We start from the raw sequence: 21,899 nt of genomic DNA, 5'->3' as shown, positions 1-21,899 counted from the left end.
CCAATGAGCACATGTCAAGGAACCACCTACATGGATGTCTTTGAGTGACCGAACTGTTGACACTGGAAACATCAGAGAGAGTTTGGAATGTATGGCTGTACCCTGCAGTAAGGTAACCTGCCTTGATGGCGGCAGACAGGCGTGGTGACGTGAAATATGAGAATGAGGGCATTGGTCAGCACCATAATTCCATCTTTCTTGAGTGTATATACGCCTCACTGCAGGAACTCCTTGGGTGGAGAAACCAGCAAGAATCTCAGACTCTGGGATGTTCTTCAAATCCCTCTCAACAATAACTCCTTGTGATGAATTCAAAGTAGCATGAAGTGTAACCTCAATAGGTATATCCCCAATTGCCTTTGAATGCAACAGGAGTTCACTGTGTTGAGATGTGGATGTTTCCACCAATATGTCACCAGATCTAAGCTTCTTTCCTGACTTTGGAGAGCCAGCAAGTCCTCTACTCTCTTCTGAATGGAAAAGCGAGACATTTGCCTCAAGGGTTTGCCTGAAAGTGAATGCAATATAAGAAAATGAGGTACAACAGGTAGTACAGATGGTGAGGATTGCTGCTCAGAATCTTCAAGACGTGGTCGTTTACCTATAGACTGTTTTTTTCACCCTTTTATTAAGATTTCTGATTGGAGTATCCATAATAAAGAAAGGGAAATTTCTGTGCCCACTGACCCCACCCACCATGAAGCCCTACAAGGGGATGCACTACAATGTTAAACACGGACACTGCAGCAACGCATGGTTTTAAGTGAGCACTATACCCAAACACCAGCATCAGATATAATGTCCACAACACCTCCTGAGAACATCCAACACTGGTACTTGGTTGACCCTAGCCCGAGTGGACCAGCCAACTGACCCAAGGGGGGCCACCCCAAGGGCATCCATCTACAGGAAGTCAAGGTCAAAGTGGTGTGTTAGGGTTGGACCCCTCAACCGCCAGGATCCTCTTCTCCCCTACACGAGGTTGCCACACACAGCAAACAAGTGGGTGGATGTTTAGATCCCAGAGGAGGAAAACTGAAAAAACAGAACCTTCCCTGGGAGGTCCCCTCACCACATACAGGAATCCACATTGACGGGGGGTTGTTTTGGTTTTTGAATTTCATGCAAAACTACATGAAGGCTATCTGTGCTAGCCATATCCTTGATTTAGAAGTTTTAGAATAGATCGAAGGCAGCTATCACCACCACCTACTGCCAACTCTTGGGCTACTCTCTTACCAATGACTAGTGTATTGAATGTTACATTACAACACTTCCATGGCTGAAAAGGCAAGCATGTTTGGTGTGATGGAGATTCAAACTTGTGACCCTCAGATTGTGAGTTGAGCACCCTAACCATCTGGCCATGCCAGGACACACATACATAGCTATAAATGAAGCCTTACCAGTTTTATAAAAGAACAGAATAACCTTTTGGTTTGAAAACATTCAAATTTTGTACAAGTCAATAACATAAGGTAAAACAGCAAATGTCCAAGAGACACTCATGAGGGGTTTCAATAGTCACATTCTCCCAGGGTTCAATTTGTTAATTATTCTGCGATTGCCACATTTATAAATTTGCAAGTGGCACATTTAGTTTGAGATATGCAATAAAAAAAAATTATATATTTATTTTGTTATATGAAACAGTTATGGGAAGGTTAAACAGGAAATATCTTTCCCTCATGACATTACAAAATTCTAATCTTCCATGCCAGTGCACTGGAAGTGGATGTTTCCATAGCCATGAAAGAGTCAATCTCTTGTTAGACTCTTGTGAGTGTTCCTGAAAGTCAACATTTATGTTATCAAAATCACCCAAAATTTTTCGAGAGAAAAGATTAAGTTGCCAAATACATATAAAACAAAGAAGTACCTAAAGCAGGTTATCAGCTTTATTAATTCAATTAGGAACAAGTTTAAACATAAGTCCCCAACTTTGCTTTTGAGTATAAAAAAGTTACAAGTAACATGATGCACATATTCTAAAATGTTACAGTGAATGGTGATATGTGAAGTTGGGAAATGTACACTTGAATAGACATAACCCTTCGTGGCCATGGTATGTCCAAGATGGATAACAGACCTCTGAAAACAACACACCATTACCATTGCAATATTTGGTTTGACAATGTCATCCTATGGTATCAAATATCTTTTATTTTCATGATGACAAATCATTCTTATACATTGTTTCATTTATTCTCAAGTTTTCTCTAGTGTAATTTTCTCTTTTAAATTACAGATAATGATTTTAGTCATAAAACTACATATAATTTGCAGTTATAATAAGCAGACACACATTAATGACAAGAATAATTCTGCTTAAGTAAATACCAGTTATTTTCTACTGAATTTCAGACCACATGGCTAGAGTTACTATATCCAGGTGACAAAAGTGATGCCAGATTTCAATCTAATCATAAGAGTTATGAACCAAAATAATCAAAATTTTCCATCATCTACATTTATCAAATTTACAAAAATAAGAAGTTACATAAAGACCTAACAGCTCACCATCAAATATGTGCAACAAACATATCTCGGCTGGCCTGAAGAGTTGTAGAATTGGGGAAATGCATTGCTGGCAGTAGATATGATGAACATAGTGTGGTTGAAATACTGTTGTATATTCTTCTAATTCTTGGAAATCAATTTGGGATTAGATTTAGAATGTGTAAATAAATATATAGTGAGCCTAAAATAATGTCTTATGACAAATACCATGCTTCACTTGCTTCTAGAAGGCATTTACACTATGCCTGTTTTTGTAATAAATGACCTACATATATAGTATTCAAATTACTGTTGATCTTTTGTATTCCATCTAAAGAACTCTGAATTGAGCAAAATGCATTACTAGCAATGGATGTGATGTACAGAGTGTGGTTGAAATACTGTTTTATAACACTATTCTAATTCTTGAAAGCCCATAATAGTCTAGATGAAAAATGTAATGTAAAAACAAGTATAGTAGGCCTAAAATAATGCCTTATGACAAATATAATGAAAAATCACAAATTTTTTATCTCAGTATCAATCTGAAATAACATAATTAGGTGACAACAGATTTAACCCTTAGCCATCAGTCTGACTTTTGGAAGAGTTAGATTGGTCTGAAAATGGAATAATACAAATTACAATGTTGAAAAATGAAAATTACTAAACATATTCAGAAGCTTCCAGTAACCAAGATAATACAGAAATAAACTTATTGTAGCAAAATAAGATAATTAACTAGAAAAACTGGTTAGGGTAAGACAGACCATACCCTAGATATCAAAGAACATCAGGGAACCTTTGAGTCCAAGGGTGCCCTAACTCCTAACCATCACAATAAACAAAAATGAATTAATAAATCCAGGCCAGATACCTCAGGTATTCATCAACCCTTTTTTCAAGCTCTTTAAAAGTTGTTGTCTCTTCTACTTTTGATTGAAATTTGTTCCACAAATGAACACCCTATTGAACAAACATAACTGGAGACGTCTCTAGCCTTTCTAGGTCTTTAAATTACAACTTCTTGTTCCTGTCTTACGGCCCTCAGAAATCAACATGAAAAAAATAAAATACATCAACATCATCAATTATATGTATAAAAAATGCTGAATATTTTAACTGGAACATCCATGATCATAAAAGAAAAAGTTAAGAGATCTTAAATGACCAACTATACCACCAAAACTTACTGATCTGTCTCTGACCCTTCTCCTAGAATTCATATGTTCATCCCAATGAGAACCATAACTACACAATATTTCAGATAAGACTTAACAGGTAACATATACAACAAAAACATTACATCTTAGATCTTGGGAATATTTCTCCAACGTGGTATACGTTGAAAAATTACGACTACATCAACCAACTCTATGAGATCCTTTCCTTCAATCATACTTTTATGAGGGTTCTGGTTATCATGATTAAGACTTTTTTTATTCATTGTAATTATTACCACAAAATTTTAGATCTTCTAATATAATTAATATAATTTATTAAGAGAACCAACATACACAACCCTACATTTTTCATAATTAAATGACATCTGACACGTACTTGTCAAATTAATCAACTAATCTTAAGTCTTTCTGTAAAATTATAGTATCCCCATTACAACAAGCAAGACCTAGCATTTTCAATACTATCAAAGTTAACCAATTTCCCAACTGAGCTCTATCACTATATTTAATGTTGGAATACTAGCAATAATGTGGAAGAACAGATCTTTGAGGTATGGTACTTCTAACATTACTCAAGTCAAACTAAACTCCATTAATGTTTTTTTTGCCTACCCAGCCAACTTTTCATCTACCTAACTAGCATATTCCATTCTCTGATCAACATATTTTTCAGCAATCTTTCATAAAGCACTAAATAAACCTTTTCTGAAAATCAAAACCAGATCTTACCCTCATCTAGATAAGTGGCAGATCCTCAAAAAAGAAAATAAATTAGTGTGTAAATAATACAATATTTTCCACATGTAAATTTATTTTAGCTGTCTGACAAGAAATGCAACTTCAAACACCCTGCAAAGCACCTTTTGTCAACTTCTTTGAAGTTTTTTCCTCCATTGAAGTAAGTCTAACTGGTTTAAAATTATCTGAAAAATACTTCTCTCTCCACATTAAAAGCTGAAGTTGTCTTATCCACCCATTCAATCTTCAGAGAAATGTCTCCTGTTGAATGATGCACCAAAAATGGAAGTATGTAGCTCAAAAATATGATCTTTAACCTTTTAAAACCAATAAATACTGGCACACTCATAAGTCTTCACTTTCAACTAAATTTCAAGATTTATTTTTGAAGAAGCCCTAGACTGATGCTTGTATCTCACGTACTCATGAAATACATCCTTGAAACTAACTTACAGAACCAGGAATCCATATCTTCCCTGGTGAAAACCATTGATAAAACCTTATTAACTCACAGTCATCAAAAACTGTACCTTTATCCTTCAAAAGTCCAATTCTAGCTTTCTGCTTACCTTTGATGTTCCCACAGAAATGCCAGCTGTTCTTCACAAATTTTGCATCCTGGCCTTCAGTTGAAATTTCCTGAAGCTATAAAGTTTCTCTCAAATTTCATCCATGATGTACATATACATATAGTTAAGCCATAACTACTGCACTAAGTCTGGGCTTCAATGTGGTTTTCTTTATTGTTGAAAAACATGTCTAACATTATTTAAAACCAATTGGTCCTTGAAATTATCCTACATTTATTCAGAATTCCAATTGACTCTGCTACCAAATCAATTAAAGCTAATTTCTGCATCACAGTCTCAAAACAAGCACCTTGAAAATTTAGAACTAAAACTGTATTAACTATGAAGTCAACATACAATGGAACACCAAATTTAACTATGCTGTGATTATTCACACCAAAATTCATTTTTTACTTCACGGTAACTAAAAAAAACTTGAAAAAAACCAAGTTTACAACCAGGGCCACAAATATCAGCTCCCAGAAATTCTTCCATCCATCCTTTTCCATTTAATGCAGCCTCCAGATTGAAAGTTCATCCTATCTATTCTGTGAAAAACAAATTTTGTTTCCATTTCTTAAATACCATAACAATCTCTACACCTTATCAGTGCTTCTCATCTTCACTAGCTCCTACATACACTACAGAACCTCTGATGAAGACCTAACCATCTCATCATCATTCATTATGTACGTTTTTTAATTATTAGCTTCATAAGATATGCTTTCTATATGCTTATTAACACACTGGCTCCCAAGCCTATTTTGCCAATACTTCTAAGGTTCTCCCTAGTCATTTTACAATTACATTTTTAGGAAGAGTATATGTAGCCTTTGTGTCCGAGCCAATAAGTGGCCCTTTAAAAAAGAAAATAAAGCATGACTCACTGGTGGGTCATGTGTGTCTTACTGAAAGACTATCATGACCCACCAGTGAGTCATGTATGGAGCCAGCATGTTAAACAAACCCCAACTACAAGAACTTCATAATCTACAAAAGTCTCTCTTACCTTTTCTTCTCTCATTTTGTCTGTTTTTGCCAGAATGCTTAACTTACCTTTCTATTCCACAGTTACTCTAAGAATGTTAATCCCTTTTTCACACCCTTTTGAATGTGTGAATAATTTCTCCCTCCTTAAACCTACATTGTGCAACCTACTTGTCGCATTGGCCCACAAAAAAAAATATCCACCAAATAAACATACAAAATTGCTCTGCATACATTAAACTTTTATCCAAAACAACAGAAGATACCAAATACATAAATATTAAAATATATAATTTACATTAATATTCAACATTTATGGCATAATAAGTGATATAAATAACGGTATTATAAAGGAAAAAGCAATATATATACACACACACACACACACACTAGGAAAATGCTTAATGTCAAAGAATATGAAGTCACACTGAAAAAATGAATGCTACAGGTTAAAAGTTTCAAATATCAAAATATTTTAATAGAGGGCACATAAAATAATATTGATAACTGCTAATCTAAAACAATTCAATTTTACATAACATTGAATCCTTTATAATGACAAAAAACTTGCAATTCAACAAGACAAACAAGAAAATTTATCAATAAAATATATAGTTTTAACTTTTTTTAAATAATGTTATCAATTGCATCAAATAAGAAACAAAATCAAAATGAAACAGGTTTCCAGTGATCTATGGCAATGGTTCCTAATCTATGGTACACCTACCACCAGAGGTATGCGAGAACTTTTGAAAAAGATAAAAAAACACTTTTTTTCAAAACTCTAGGGACAGATGTTGTGAATTACTGATATATTTCATCAGACACACTCAACATTCATATATTGCTGCCTCACTCTTCAATTACTCTCTTTATTTACTACTACTTAATTTAAATACACTTTTTTGTTTACCAGTTAAACTGGCCCCTGCATGGCCAGGTGGTTAAGGCACTCGACTAGTAATCTGAAGATCACGGATTCCAATCCCTGTCACACCAAACATGCTCGCCCTTTCACCCATGTGGGTGTTATAATGTTACAGTCAATCCCACTATTTGTTGATAAAAGAGTAGCCCAAGAGTTGGCAGTAGGTGGTGATGACTAGTAGCCTTCCCTCTAATCTTACACTGCTAAATTAGGGACAGCTAGTGCAGATGTCCCTTGCATAGTTTTGTGTAAAGATAAAAAGCAAAGAAATATTGGTTACAAAAATCTTGTTCAGTTCTTAGAGAGTTTATGTGGCAAAAAAGGTTTGAAGTCAATGACCTTTAGGTTCACATATTAAATAATAAAATTAATGACCTAAAAAAAATAAAAAATAGGAAGTCATACATAAAACATCACAACATTCCATGAGACATATAAAATACATATTTAACATGAATTTAACAGGTTCTCATTAGTACAAAGTATGAACCAATTAGATTGTGAGGTCTTACATCCAACAATCAGGTCCAGGAAGGAGTTACTGTACATTTTAACTTAACATTGTTCAAAGTGCATTTCAAGTTCAAATGATCAGTTAAACCATTATAATAATGCAGAGGGTTAAGATCTTCAAATCTAATTAATAAACTAACAGATAACAGTATTCTTAACAATTGCTAACGTATAACACTAGTTGTCACATTAGTTATACACTTAGGCTCTCGATTCATGCCCTCTCCTAAGAAAATTAAACCTGCAATTTTCTTAACGTAATTTTGCTCTAAACTTTGGAATTTCTTTTAATTTGACACTTTAATTTTCATAAAAGAAAGGTAAAAACAAAGTCAAGGCCTAAGTTTTGAAATAAGAGTTAACATTTATTGACTGAGGCTGCACGTGCAGTTCATGTTATAAAAATAATGAAGTGTAAACCTTCAAAAGTAATGCCACTGAAGGAGCAACGTTTTTACCAATTCAATTTTCATGTTCACAAGACTGATTTAAAAATATACCCCACCATTTGCTCATCCGAAATTATTAAATCTAGTTTTAGGCATAGGCTCAAAAAATTATAATAATTATAAAGACTAAGCTTAGTCATAGTTTTAATGACATCAGCCTAGGTCCTACCTACTAAAATAACTGTTATAATGGTAGGAACAACAAACACCCAGTTACTAAATCCGTGTTCGATCGGTCCATTATGTCCACTCCCAGAAATGTCAACCATTTTCTCAGCCAAATGTGTACGTCTGTTCTTCGTTTCGTTAGCAAACTAATTACGAAAATTTATTATAAAAAGTTTAAGGTATGTCCTAGAATTTTACAATATTGCTTATATTTCTAGTATTAGTGGTAACACTACAATATTAATCAACCTCTGCCTCTTTGTACCAGTCTTACTAACCCTTACAGCTACCATACATACTGACATTCGCCCTCTCACTTACAAAATAAAAAGCTACCTTTTCGGTATCCACTTTGTATTGAAATTTATTAATACATACGTAAAAGAACGTTTAAATAAAGGATTATTTTCAATGCACACAGAGGTCACAATTTTTGAAAAGATAACAAAAATGTACATTTTAATAATATATGCTGAAAAAATGACACTACGGGAAGAAGCAAAATTCAGACCCTCAGTGTCAGCAAAAATTCTATCTACAGTAACATCGATGAAACTTAAAACCACAAAATATGTAAAACAACTTACTAAACCTCATAGCATAGTCAAGTGGGTTAAGGCGTTCGTCTCTCTAATCTGAAGGGTGTGGGTTCGAATCCCCAGCGCACCAAACACACTTGCCTTTCAGTGACGCTCAATCCCACTATTCATTGGTAAAAGAGTAGCTCGAGAGTTAGCGGTAAGTTGTAGCAACTAACTACATTCTTACACTGCTAAATTAGAGATGGCTAGCTCTAATAGCCTTTAAGTAGCTTTACATGAAATTCTAAATAAACCTCATATATTTATATGCAAACCAAAACACTAATACCTTTCGATATATAAACGGCTCAAACGAGCCGTATATAAATTTCAACAAGTGGGTTTCTCGTCATTTTGTTTATTGATTTTACAAAATACACTAAATTGATTTTACAAAATACACTAAAAAAAATATAATATTAAAGTATAGTGGCATTATAAAAAGAAATTAATTTTAATGACTACTTTTTTAAAAATAAAGAAACAAGAATTCTTGATATGTAACAAATATGTAAATGAGAGAGAAACAAATCGCTGTACTAAAGTCCAAACTACAGACTAGGAACGATAAAGTTACCCATAGAAGCACTATTCATTATATAATTTTGGTATGACTAGTACAACAGTGGAGATTTGTTATCATTGGATCAAGCGATTCTCAAGCCACACGTGTTACAGTGAAATGAAATTATGCTACTCTGTAGATATGGATACCAAAGTTCAAAGTCGAGCATCACAAATTACCATTCATTGTATGAAAACTTTGCAAGAAAAGAGTTGTCCCTAACAAAATATGTTAATGAAAATACAGCTGAGGTAAAAAGTAATCTCATTTCTTTCCATAAATTTGCCATTTCGCTCTAGTAATAATGGTCGAATACTTGTATTAAAAACGTAATGTGAAAATCAATGCGTATTATATTCAACCAAACATTGTCCCGTTGGGACAGCGATCAGTCTATGGAATTTCAATGCTAAAATCTGCAGGTACAGATAACATTTATTTTAATGTTTTAATATAAAGTCAAACTAAAAAAAACGAATTTTACAAGTTAAAAGTTTCAAATATCGAAATATTTTAATAGAAGGCAGATAAAATAATACTGATAACTATTAACCTCAAATAACCCAATTTTACACAACAATGAGTCCTTTATATGACAAAAACTTACAATTCAACAAGACAAATAACAAAATTTATCAATAAAATATATAGTTTTAACTTTTTTAAATAATGTTTTTAACTGCATCAAATAACAAACAAAATGTTTGCCATTACACTGAAATAGCTGTGTAATGTATAATACACTCGTAAATCAGTGGCCCTTCATTGTTTAGTTAATTCAGTGTTGTGAAAAGAGAAATTGTTTCAAGAATTAGATATAAGAGAATCTGTTGTATGCACAGGAGAAAATTAACAAGCTTACAGGCGGTCGTGATTTTGTGAACTTAGACTTATTAGTGTGTATGTTTTCTTTATAGAAAAGCCACATCGGGCTATTTGCTGAGTCCACCGAGGGGAATTTAGTGAGTATTACTTAAGCTAATTTGCAGAACAGAAATAATAAAAAAAAAAATATTTCTATTTACTCGGAAGATAAAACTTTTAACCTCATCAAGATCATAAAAGCGTTCACTAAAATTTTAAAGAATTTTACTTACTTTCAATGTTAACAGCAGCATCTTGACACCCATCTATCATTATTCTGCGAATGTTATCTATCATATAAATTCGGGAAGGATCATAATCCTGACACGAAAGCAGTACTAACATAAAAAATTATAGAACAAAAAAAAATAATTTTAAGTAAAAATCGCAAAATTGCGAGATAAACTAATAAAATATCGATGAGTAACAATTTATCTTTAATAACATTTAATTATTCTTGTGATAAACATTTAGAGCTAACCACTTTGAAAGCTTTGGTAAATAATACGATGATAAGACTTCTTTTACAGTTTCTGATGTATGCAAAACAGTAACCTGGAATGGCTCAACTCTGAGCCTCAAATCTGAGGGTCAAGGATTCGAATTTCTATTACACCAAACATACTGACCCTTTCAGCTGTCTGGGAGTTATGATGTTACGGTCAATCCCACTATTCTTGGTAAAAGAGCAGTCCAAGAGTTGGCAGTGAATCGTGATGACTAGCCGCCTTCCCTCTAGTCTTACACTGCAAAATTAATGACAACAGCGCAGATAACCCTCGTGTAGCTCTGCGAAAAATTCATACAAACAAACAAACCCCCTAATCTATCACTTTTAAATTAAAAACGACGACAAAAAACACCAAATAGCTTTGTGCTAAATTAAGCAAAACATGGAAACAAAGAGTCGCCCACTTGGAAAACCTGGTAACTGTATTGTAAACGTAGGCTCGGATATTCATTTATCTAAAATGAATAATATATATATATATATTTCATGCGCTTTCTTAATCAAGTATTAAAAACCAAGTTAGATAGTTTGACATACCAAACTAGTTTTGGAAATAATGTTGAAGAAATAATATACAGAAATTGCAAATCTAGTCTGAAGAAATTTAAACCAGTCAAAGTTTCTAGAACATATGCAGTTGCATCAGTTGCTTGAATCTCGTCAAAGCTATCTGTTAGCCGTTCCTAATTTAGAAGCGATTTCGTAGAAGGAAATAACGTATTCAACAGCACTCATCATCCGATTTCGTAGAAGGAAATAACGTATTCAACAGCACTCATCATCAACTCTTGGGCTACTAATTTTTACCTACGATTGGCTATCGTATTATAACGCCCCCACTTCTGAAAAGTCTATTATGTTTAGTAAGAGAATTCGAGCCCGCCAGTCGCAGGTTGCAAGTAGGTTTGATTTAGTTTGTTTTGAACGTCACGCGAAGATACACGAGGGCTATCTGCGTTAGTCGTCCCTAATTTAGCAGTGTAAGACCAGAGGGAAAGGAGGGCAGCTAGATATTTCAACCCACCGCCATCTCTTAAACTACTCTTTTACCAACGAATAGTGGGATTGATCGTCACATTGTAATGCCACAACGGCTGAAAGGGCGAGCATGTGTGATGCGACGGAGATTCGAACCCGCGACCCTCATGTTACGAGTCGAACCCTTACTCAACCCACCTGGCCACGCCGAGCCCAATATTTAAACAATCCGAGAAGAATTGAATGTGGTTTCAGTAAAATTCGAAAGATGGCGCTAAAACCCATACGAACGTTCCACTCAAATTCAAGTGAATTCAATTAATATATATTTACTCTGGCACTAAGTGGCATTTATATCTGTCTACGTTATCCTTTATTTCATAAGCTGTAAAATACATCTTGAGAGAAACAAGATTACATGTTAACAACTCATTTAAAAATGATTTATTTAAATCTTTATCTCTTATATATGCAAAAACGGCTCGTTTGGGTTGAGAAAATATTTTACATAGAAGAGCGAACAACGTTTCGACCTTCTTCGGTCATCGTCAGGTTCACGATGCATGAGTTTCAGCTGTAAACCAATGTTTCTGTGTGTTTCATCATTAAAAAGCTATGGTGTACGAATGCGTAATCACGTAATGCAGAATGTATACTATTACTAAATATACTATGGACAGAATAAACAGCTATTTGTACTTACTTAAAGTACTGAATGCTATTCTCTTTTGGTCGGCCATCTATTTTTATTGCGTTATATATGAATTTTAGACAGTTGATTACGACGTTCTTTTGTACAGATTGCTGGTAACCGGATACGTATAGGGTTTTAAACCCTTGGCTTTAATTACTAACAACCAAGAAAAGCTAGACCTTAAATGGTTTGCTTTATTTTAAGTTACAATTTTTTATTACCTATGAGATCGATACGAATAATCTGAATGCTTATTTCTTGAAGAATTTCGCAGACTATGTTTGGTTCATGGGCGTTTTATATACATATGGGTATTTTTATGTTTCTCAATATCTTATCGTAATTTACCAAACAAGTTAGTTGTCAAAGAAATCCGTTTCCATAAACAACACAAGTTACAAAAATATTCAAGCTAGTTCCATGAAATTTCTCGGTGCATTTGAAACAAGGTAGAAACACTTTTTAGGAGAGGGAAGCATTTTTAGATGTTCAATTTTAAATTCATAAGAAGGGAAGGATTTTCTTAATAAACAAACTACTTCTAGAAAAGTAATTACTCCTTTAAGGCAAGTCAAATCCCTAAACGCCTCTGTGCTTTAAAATTAAGTCTGTTGTAAGTTTGTTAACAGTTTCTTATTATAATAAGCTATTTCCAAGTATATCGTTACACCTTTGAATCAGACCATTTTATGTTTTGTTTTGTTTTTTTAAATTTCGCACAAAGCTACTCGAGGGCTATCTGTGCTAGCCGTCCCTAATTTTGCAGTGTAAGACTAGAGGGAAGGCAGCTAGTCATCACCACCCACCGCCAACTCTTGGGCTACTCTTTTACCAACGAATAGTGGGATTGACTGTCACATTATAACGCCCCCACGGTTGAAAGGGCGAGCATGTTTGGCGCGATGGGGATGCAAACCCCGACCCTCGGATTACGAGTCGCACGCCTTAACGCGCTTGGCCATGCCAGGCCTACCATTTTATGATATATAATTACAGTAATAAACAGAACAGAATCGAGAAAACAGTCCAGTCAATAAGAAACATAAAACTTGTACAATTCATTTCATAAAATCTTGTCATACTTCAAAATAAATCAGTTTTATAATAAAGTTCAAACTTTTAAGACAAGATTCCTTAAATATTTCCGTGATAAAAATTTGCTATCCATTATGTTTGGAGACTATTAAATCAAAATCCGTAGTTATAGTCACTTTAAAATGATTAACAGTAAAATACTAGAGCAGTGACATTTAATGTCTCTATTAACATCACTGAACTTAACACAATTAACCATCTTAAAGCTGCTAATAACTTAATTTCATTATGTCTCGTGGTAAGTATTACGGGTTCACTTTATAAAAAATACAGTTTTGGTGAAACTTGTGATATACATTTGGTAGTAAAGTTTGTAACTATTATTACTGACGAAAGTACTTGGCTTCACTCAGTTATTAGTTGAAAGCTGTGTTTATTCTGAAATTATTTTAGCGTAAAATATAACGTATATACTTTCATTGATAAGCAAGATGACATGAAAGCCATTGTTGGAATGCATTGTTATAAAAACACACTAACTTTTCCTTATATTGTAGATTGTTATATAAGAAAAACCATGAATAAGTAATAATACCCAGTTGCACACCCTCAGGGTCCACTTAGCATATATGTACAAAATTTCATATTTCTAGGTTCTTTCCTCTTGGAGCTATGGCGGGCACACAAACACAGGCTAACAGATACACCCTTTTATTATTAATATAGATCATTTATCCTCACTAAAGTGTACTGTATAACTTGTGGTAGAGAAACTCCTGCCTTTCTTTCTTTTTCTCTTCAGGTTGATGTTTTATTATCCTCACAAGACGATAGATTAATATACTCTTAAGCAGTGCTGAACAGTTAATCACTATTTCAAGTCAAAGTTTCATAGAGCATAGCGCTTCAGTAGGTAAACAATGATACTCTTTAGGACAACAGTCGCAGTGAAAACAACCAAATAACAAATCACTCCTAAGTAACTCATAGCCCTTCATAACTGTCACTACTTCCTTTGTTGATGAAAGTAATGATTCCAAAGATCTATTCGTGAATAAAACATCACATACAACTATGTTCCATGCTTCGAATATGAGATTAATATTGTAACTTGAAATTTATTTTAAAATTATTTTGTATGATTCTCAATATTAAACAACATTTATTTGTTCAAGAAAAGTATAAATGCTGTTATATTGTGTTAGGGTTTGACTTAAAACAATCAAAGTTGGCGGGAAAAAGTTCGGTCAGTCGTTTGATTCTTGCAGTCAGGGCCGTAATAAAGCGGTTTCAAACAAACTTTGTTCTTCCTAGCTGAAAAATTCTGTAAGTAAAAATAAGTGCAAAGGCTTTTCCTGTCTCAAATCTAAGATTTCTATATCCATGATTTTTCAAACTATAAATTATCCATTTAGAAAAGAAGGAAAATACCCTTTAATTAGTCATTACAGAGTTCCATTTTACAATTAAACCAAACATTTCTTTTTTGTTGTTTTAAAGCAGGTGAAAAACCATACAGTGTTGTCGAAAAAAAAAGACCTCTCTTCTTCTGCATCGATATTTTTAAAATCGATGAGCCAACTTAATGGGTGCAGTCAAATTATTTCTATTTAACACCATTAGCAATAACAAGAAGTAAACTTTAACAAGATAAGAAATAATAACCAATGGGGCGTTTAAAGCCACAGTCGTAACCATTTTGTTATTTTTAAAAATACGAAATAAACGAGTGTTGTTGTATTTTTCGACGTTAAAAACATCAGTGACGACGTGTTTGTTGTATTTTAATTTAAATAGTGATATTTCAAATGGTTTTTATAAATAGACAAAGTGCATCCTGGTGGTTAATATGCATGGCACGATACTACTAAACTTGCTCCATACTTTGAACTGTAAATACGTTTTAAGAGTGACAGTCAATCCCATTACTCTGTTAAAAGCAAGACAAAGCCCTTTTGGCTACATAATGGAATAGGACCTCGGTTCTGTGTTGTTGGTTTTCGGAACACAAGGTAATGATTCACCCGATCCGGACACGGGAGGGATTGACAGATTAAGGGCTCTTAAAGGAATGGACAGAAGGGCACCACCAGGAGTGGAACTTGTGGCTTAATACATCACCTTAAACAAGTCAAAGTAAAATACAGGTAAATTCCCAAGCAAAATTAAATAATCTTTCATGTGAGGGGACGAACAGCAACCACAACGTTCCTGACCACCCCTGTTGAGGAGAGAATTCTTCAGACTTCTCTCTCTCTCTAAACTAAACCCCTGCCAAGTTCGTTTGCGTTTTTTTGACTACATATGCTACTACTGTCTGGCTGCCTCTTCTTTGATTAGTAAATGAATGCTGCAAACGGATATACATGAAAAATAAAATGGATTAACATGTAGGTAAGTAAATAAAAAAAAATTCTCGGTGTGCTCCATGAACCGAGCATGCTGCGCAATCAGAAAATTATATTCTGAACTTATGTGACTCAACAGTAAGGAACAGTGGCACAATAAGCCCATCATTCATATTTACTTTAGAAAATACTGATAACAGTAGTTTGGTAAAGAAATATTGATATTGAAGATAAAAAGAAGTCTTCTCGCTGGCGAATTCAAGAGGACCTTGCCTCCAAAACAAAAGTTAAAAAAAATATCGTGATAATCTTCGTCCACACACAAACGGCTTGTTAGTATGATTTATAATCTTCGTCCACACACAAACGGTTTGTTAGTATGATTTATAATCTTCGTCCAGACACAAACGGCTTGTTAGTATGATTTATAATCTTCGTCCACACACAAACGGCTTATTAGTATGATTTATAATCTTCGTCCACACACAAACGGCTTGTTAGTATGATTTCTTGCAACGTGAAGTATATTTTCGAGCTCCACTCTTCAAAGTTTAGCATTGAAAGTATACGAGAAGATTTTTCGAGTCATTTTTAGTCGCATCTCTCTGTTCCAGATGACACAAAAGTGTAGAGATTCCAGGGTCATCCCCTAGATTCCTGGACCTATGTCGTAGATGCTTTCGCTCATTTTGACGCTTTCGGCGTTATCTCTACAAAACTTTGCCCTTCCGTAACTTTCTACCACTGTGTTTTCTATGTTATCTAAGGGTATATTTTCATGGATATCTTTAAAATCCTGCAAATGGTCGCACTGTTTGCTTCATTTCTCTTATTTGTTTAAACGTTTGAGATGTTTAACGCTCGAATACTCACGACAAATGACTGTTTTAAAAGCACTCAGTGATCGACTTGGCATCAAATTTATCTTACATTTTTTAGAAGTTGAGTAGAAAAGAAAAACCTAAGGTTTTATAACACTAAACAGTCTATCTCTTTAACCTTTAAGGAACATAAGTTGAGATGTTCTACAGTGTTTAGCTAGTCAAAACTTAAATTTCCTAACTTATTTCTGTTAATAAAGTTTCCAGTTACTGGAATAAAACTTGAAAACATAATACTTTTGGTGTCAAAAAATTAATAACTGTATATTTATTTACTATGAAACGAGTTATCAATCTTTCGTGTGATAATACCGTTACTACAGTTCAACAATGTTTAAGAAATATCTTACAATTACGTATTAAAACATTACAAGTGATAAACTGGATTTGGCAATACGCCCCGAAATATAATTTTTAGTCGGGAAAACAAAATCTTCGTTTTTTTGTTATTTTCATGTAGGACACAGCTTTAGCAATAACGAGAAGGTGTATTTATGTGATAAACTATAAAAAAAAGTATATATCACGTAAGCATTTTGTAAGGGTTTCCAACACTTAAAAAGGCCTAGGAAACTCTAATGAATATTCATGTTAAGTATGTAAAGACTAGATACTTGGGAATGGTCATGTAGTGAAAATTACTTTTCTAAAATTAAAATAACAAGAAAAATCGAACAAGGAATAAACTGTGAGATGAAACTGACCACCCTGTGAATATACAGTAGGTTTAGTCGTTTGTCAAGCGCTAGAATATTGTAAATGAAAATCAAAAAGTTGGTTAGAAATATGCTTTATATCATCGAACTAAATGTACTTGGACTGTTGCTGATTGGAGAATACCAATCTGAAGCCTCATTAAGTAGTAAATAAACAGATTCCTTGTATATACTTTTTTTTAAATTTTTAGTCCTAATGAAGTCTATAGTTTACTTACATTTTTATATGATATTTTTCTTGTTGTTTTCTTTATATTATATTCATGAACTTATAAATCATAAAGCACTCTATTTCTAAAATACACAAATGTTCCCTGATAATTTTCCTAACGTCAGTAACCTTAGATTAGTTTAAAAGTTTAGAACGTGATCATCTAATTTCCGATAAGAAAGACTTCAGATGTTTCGTTTCGGTAATAGAAATAATAATAAAAAATACCACACAATATTACAAAAGACAGCAGATGAGACATTTGGAAATTAAATGTTTTTTTGTTTAAGCTCAAAGCTTGTAGAATGAGCTACATATTTGCTATGGTTGACGCAGGAATCGAGTCTCGAATTTTATCGTTATAAGCTTTCAACTTCCCGTTTAGCTACCGTGATGACACAGTAACTGTTAACTCAAGTAACTAATTTGAATTTGAAAGAGAAACAATAATAATATTATAAAACACCTTATCAAATTAGCAAACATCTTTCTATTGAATAATTAAAAATCAGTTCTGTTTATAAATTAAAACGTCAAAATGGAGTAACAAGATCTTAAAGCCTCTTGACACCGGAAATAAATAACTTTTTTTTTGAAGCCCTTGAATCTCATAACTAAGTTTTAGGACCTAAATCTGTTGCTTAAACAAAATAATTGAAATAAAAAGATAAACCTTCTAAGACGCACTGTTTAGGCTAAAATGGCATTTGATCTCATTGCTATGTACAAATTGTTGAAAATATAACTTTAAAATTTGGTAGAATATTTCCTCTCTACCAAAAAACAAAACACAAACAAATAAATCCGACATTCGCCCCAGTAGAATGAATAAAATTACACACACGCGTAAATAAGGAAATCTGTACTAATGTTTCTCCTGATGACGAGAAACTCACTTGAAGTTGAAAATGTACCTCAGACGTCTGGTATTGGTACTAACACTTTTACCAAAATAGAGCAGCGAACATTTCAACCTTCTTAGGTCATCTTCAGATTTTGTTAACCGGAAACCTGGACTAAATGCCAAATTGTTCACTTTTCTTTAAGAGATCGAAGACAAGAAAATAATATCCTAGTCACGGTTTAAACTTTGATGTTTGACAAAGCATTGAAAAATATTAGGCTTATTATTTGTAATGAATATCACGTAACCTGCAGATTTCTTCCTTAATTTGTTCACTTCGAATTCCAGTAACTTGTGGGAGATAAAAGACAACTCTTTAATCTCAAATCCGATATATACAATATGAATGCGTGGGGTGGGGCATCTACAGTTTATGTTATTTTTATTTCTAAATCACAAGAATAACTTTCAAATAAGTTTTGTTTCTTACCTATTAAATAAGAAGCATCGCATTAGATCATACTCGGTATGGCCAGGTGGATTAAGGCGTTCGACTCGTAATCTGAGGGTCACGGGTTCGAATCCCCTTCGCACCAAACAAGTGCGCCCTTTCAGCTGTGGAGACGTTATAATGTTACGGTAAATCCCACTATTCGTTGGTAAAAGAGTAGCCCAAGAGTTGGCGGTGGGTGGTGACGACTAGCAGTTTTCCCTCTAGTCCTACATTGCTAAATTAGAACGGCTAGCGCAGATAGCCCTCGTGTACCTTTGCGCGAAATTAAAAACAAACAAACAAATGCACTGGATCATCTGTTCTGTGCTCATCAGAGTTATCGAATCCCAGCTTGAAGTGTTTATCAGACCGGAAAGAACAATATAATTTTTGAATGAGTATTATTCCGCTGGACTTGAAAAGAAAAACTTGGATAAAAGATAATAAATAATATGCATATTTTATCCAATATAATTTTAGTTCTCGTTTACAAACCCTTAAAGGAAATTTAGAGAAGAACAAAACCTTGATGGAATGATATAATCTGAAAAGTTACGAATATGAAGAGGATTATAAAAGGAACATTTCATTCTTGTGTGAATAAAGATATCTTTTATTTGTTTATTTACATAACAATGAAATATAACTGCAGTTGGAGTTATTACTTCATGCATATGCAACAGTTTCTTAATCGTCTTAAAATATGTCAATAGACCTGCAACGTAATTTCGAAAATCAATATAACTTATTTCCTCAAGTAACTGAAATGTAATTCTCCGAGATTATAGAACAATAGTTGCTATAAGGGCATTTTATTTTGCTGTAATACAGTATTAATGTATTTTTCTTCAAAAATTTATTATTATAGCACAGTAGTTTACACGTGTACATAACGAAATTCATAAGATCGGAGAGTTATTCAGTCCTAACACTGAAAATTCTTAAAACAGGTTTCACAATACTCGTACACTTAAAGCATAAGTAAAGAAAAAATTATGAGCTATTTGTCGAATCTCTTTCAATTTGTTTGTTTGTTTTGAATTTTGCGCAAAGCTGCACGATGGCTATCTGTGCTAGTCGTCCGTAATTTAGCAGCGTAAGACTAGAGGGAAGGCAGCTAGTCATCACCACCCACCGCTAACTCTCGGGTTACACTTTTACCAACGAATAGTGTGATTGACCGTAACATTATAACGCTCCCACGGCTAAAAGGGCAAGTATGTTTCGTGTGACCGGGATTTGAACCCGCAACCCTCGGATTACGAGTCGAGTGCCTTAACCACCTGGCCATGCCGAGCCCATCTCTTTCAGGGTCGTTTGTTATTTGGCTTAACACAAACATAAATAATTTTTCGGACAATGTTTACCCACTAGACAACGGTGTAACTGAGAAGAGAAAATAATACTTACAAATATTCGATAAAAAAGGAACACAAATATATTGTTTTAAAACAATTACAAAACTAGTATTTGAATATCTTTTATGAAATTTTAAAAATAATAACACCAGTCCATAGATGCCGCTGCATACAAGATGTGAGAAAGAAAACAAAGAAAATAAAAACATACAGCGTATATGTGAACTGGCCTGGCATGGCCAAGCGCGTAAGGCGGGCGACTCGTAATCTGAGGGTCGCGGGTTCGCGCCCGCGTCGCGCAAAACATGCTCGCCCTCCCAGCCGTGGGGGCGTTATAATGTTACGGTCAATCCCACTATTCGTTGGTAAAAGAATAGCCCAAGAGTTGGCGGTGGGTGGTGATGACTAGCTGCCTTCCCTCTAGTCTTACACTGCTAAATTAGGGACGGCTAGCACAGATAGCCCTCGAGTAGCTTTGTGCGAAATTCCAAAACAAACAAAATATGCGAACTAGAATCGTAAAATAGTGTAATGTTATTTTAAGTAATTTATAATTACATGGAATAAATTATGGCTGTTTGTATTGAATTTGCAGCAAATAAAACTTTGTTCCAACAGTCGAAGTAATAATATTTTTTTTATCGCTTCATAAAATTACTTTAACATCGTGTACAGTGTATCAAATATTTATTAACGTAAAATCACTAGATTGAATATTCATAACAATACTTTCTTAATTTAATACTTTGTTAAAATTTCTTGTGGGAGGCCCGGCATGGCCAAGCGTGTTAAGGCGTGCGACTCGTAAGTTGAGGGACGCGGGGTCGCATCCCCGTCGCGCCAAACATGCTCGCCCTTTCAGCCGTGGGGGCGTTATAAGGTTACGGTCAATCCCACTATTCGTTGGTAAAAGAGTACCCCAAAAGTTGGCGGTGGATGGTAATGACTATCTTCCTTCCCTCTTGCCTTACACTGCTAAACTAAAGACAGCTAACGCAGATAGCCCTCGTGTAGCTTTGCGCGAAATTCAAAAACAAACTTAACTAAAGTTCAATTAATAACTTTTAAGTTGGCTGTACTTATCAAGTTGTCACAGGGAGAACATGACTGTACTTAACCAAAGTTCAACTATCAACTTGTAAGTTGACTGTACTGATACATACTTGTGTTCTTTTTATGACAGTAAAGAAACCCGTCACAGTGTGAATTCAAGTTTTAGTTTCCAAAGAAAGGTTCTATATACTTATAACACCAGGACCACACTTTGTAGCGTACATTACGACAGTTTTAATCTCGAAAAATAAACAAAATGGAAACTTTAAATAGATTATATTTCTGACAAATGTCCCCCTCCCCTCATTGGCATAGCAGTATGTCTATGGACTTACAACTTTAGAAATCGGGTTTCGATACGCGTTGTGGGCAAAGTACAGATAGCCCAATGTGTAGCTCTGTGCTTAAATAGAAATACATTTCGGATAAACCAAAGCTGGGTCTCCCACGCTTCAGGCCCAGAATGGCCAGGTGATAAGAGTGCTTGATTCATATCTGAGAGTCACGAGTTCGAATTTTCCTCCCATCAAATATGCTCGCCCCTCCAGCCATGGTAACGCTATAATGTGACAGTCAATCACACTCTTAGTTGGTAAAAGAGTAGATCAAGAGTTGGCGGTGAGTGGTGATAAGTAGCTACCTTCCCTCTAGTTTTTCACTGCTACATTATGGACGGGTGGCACAGACAGTTCTCGTGCAGTTTTCTACAAAATTTAAACCAAAACCCACGTT

The 21,899-nt window shown here is 34.3% G+C and overlaps 1 protein-coding gene and 1 long non-coding RNA gene across 6 annotated transcripts in view; one reads left to right on the top strand and one right to left on the bottom strand.

Annotated features, from left to right (window-relative positions):
- The window catches only part of LOC143231885 (RNA-binding protein, mRNA-processing factor 2a-like), a 442,935-nt gene that overhangs the window by 44,489 nt on the left and 376,547 nt on the right, over positions 1–21,899 (top strand). The window lies entirely within an intron of this gene.
- LOC143231884 (uncharacterized) lies at positions 1,176–8,559 on the bottom strand. Its single transcript, XR_013017270.1, has 3 exons — positions 8,041–8,559; positions 3,377–3,545; positions 1,176–2,091 (listed from the first exon to the last, which is right to left on the bottom strand). It is a non-coding gene; the product is annotated as an uncharacterized LOC143231884 (long non-coding RNA).

This window comes from Tachypleus tridentatus, chromosome 11 (genome assembly GCF_004210375.1).
Source record: "Tachypleus tridentatus isolate NWPU-2018 chromosome 11, ASM421037v1, whole genome shotgun sequence".
Taxonomy (NCBI): Eukaryota; Metazoa; Arthropoda; class Merostomata; order Xiphosura; family Limulidae; genus Tachypleus; species Tachypleus tridentatus.
This window is presented reverse-complemented; position numbering and strand designations above follow the sequence as displayed.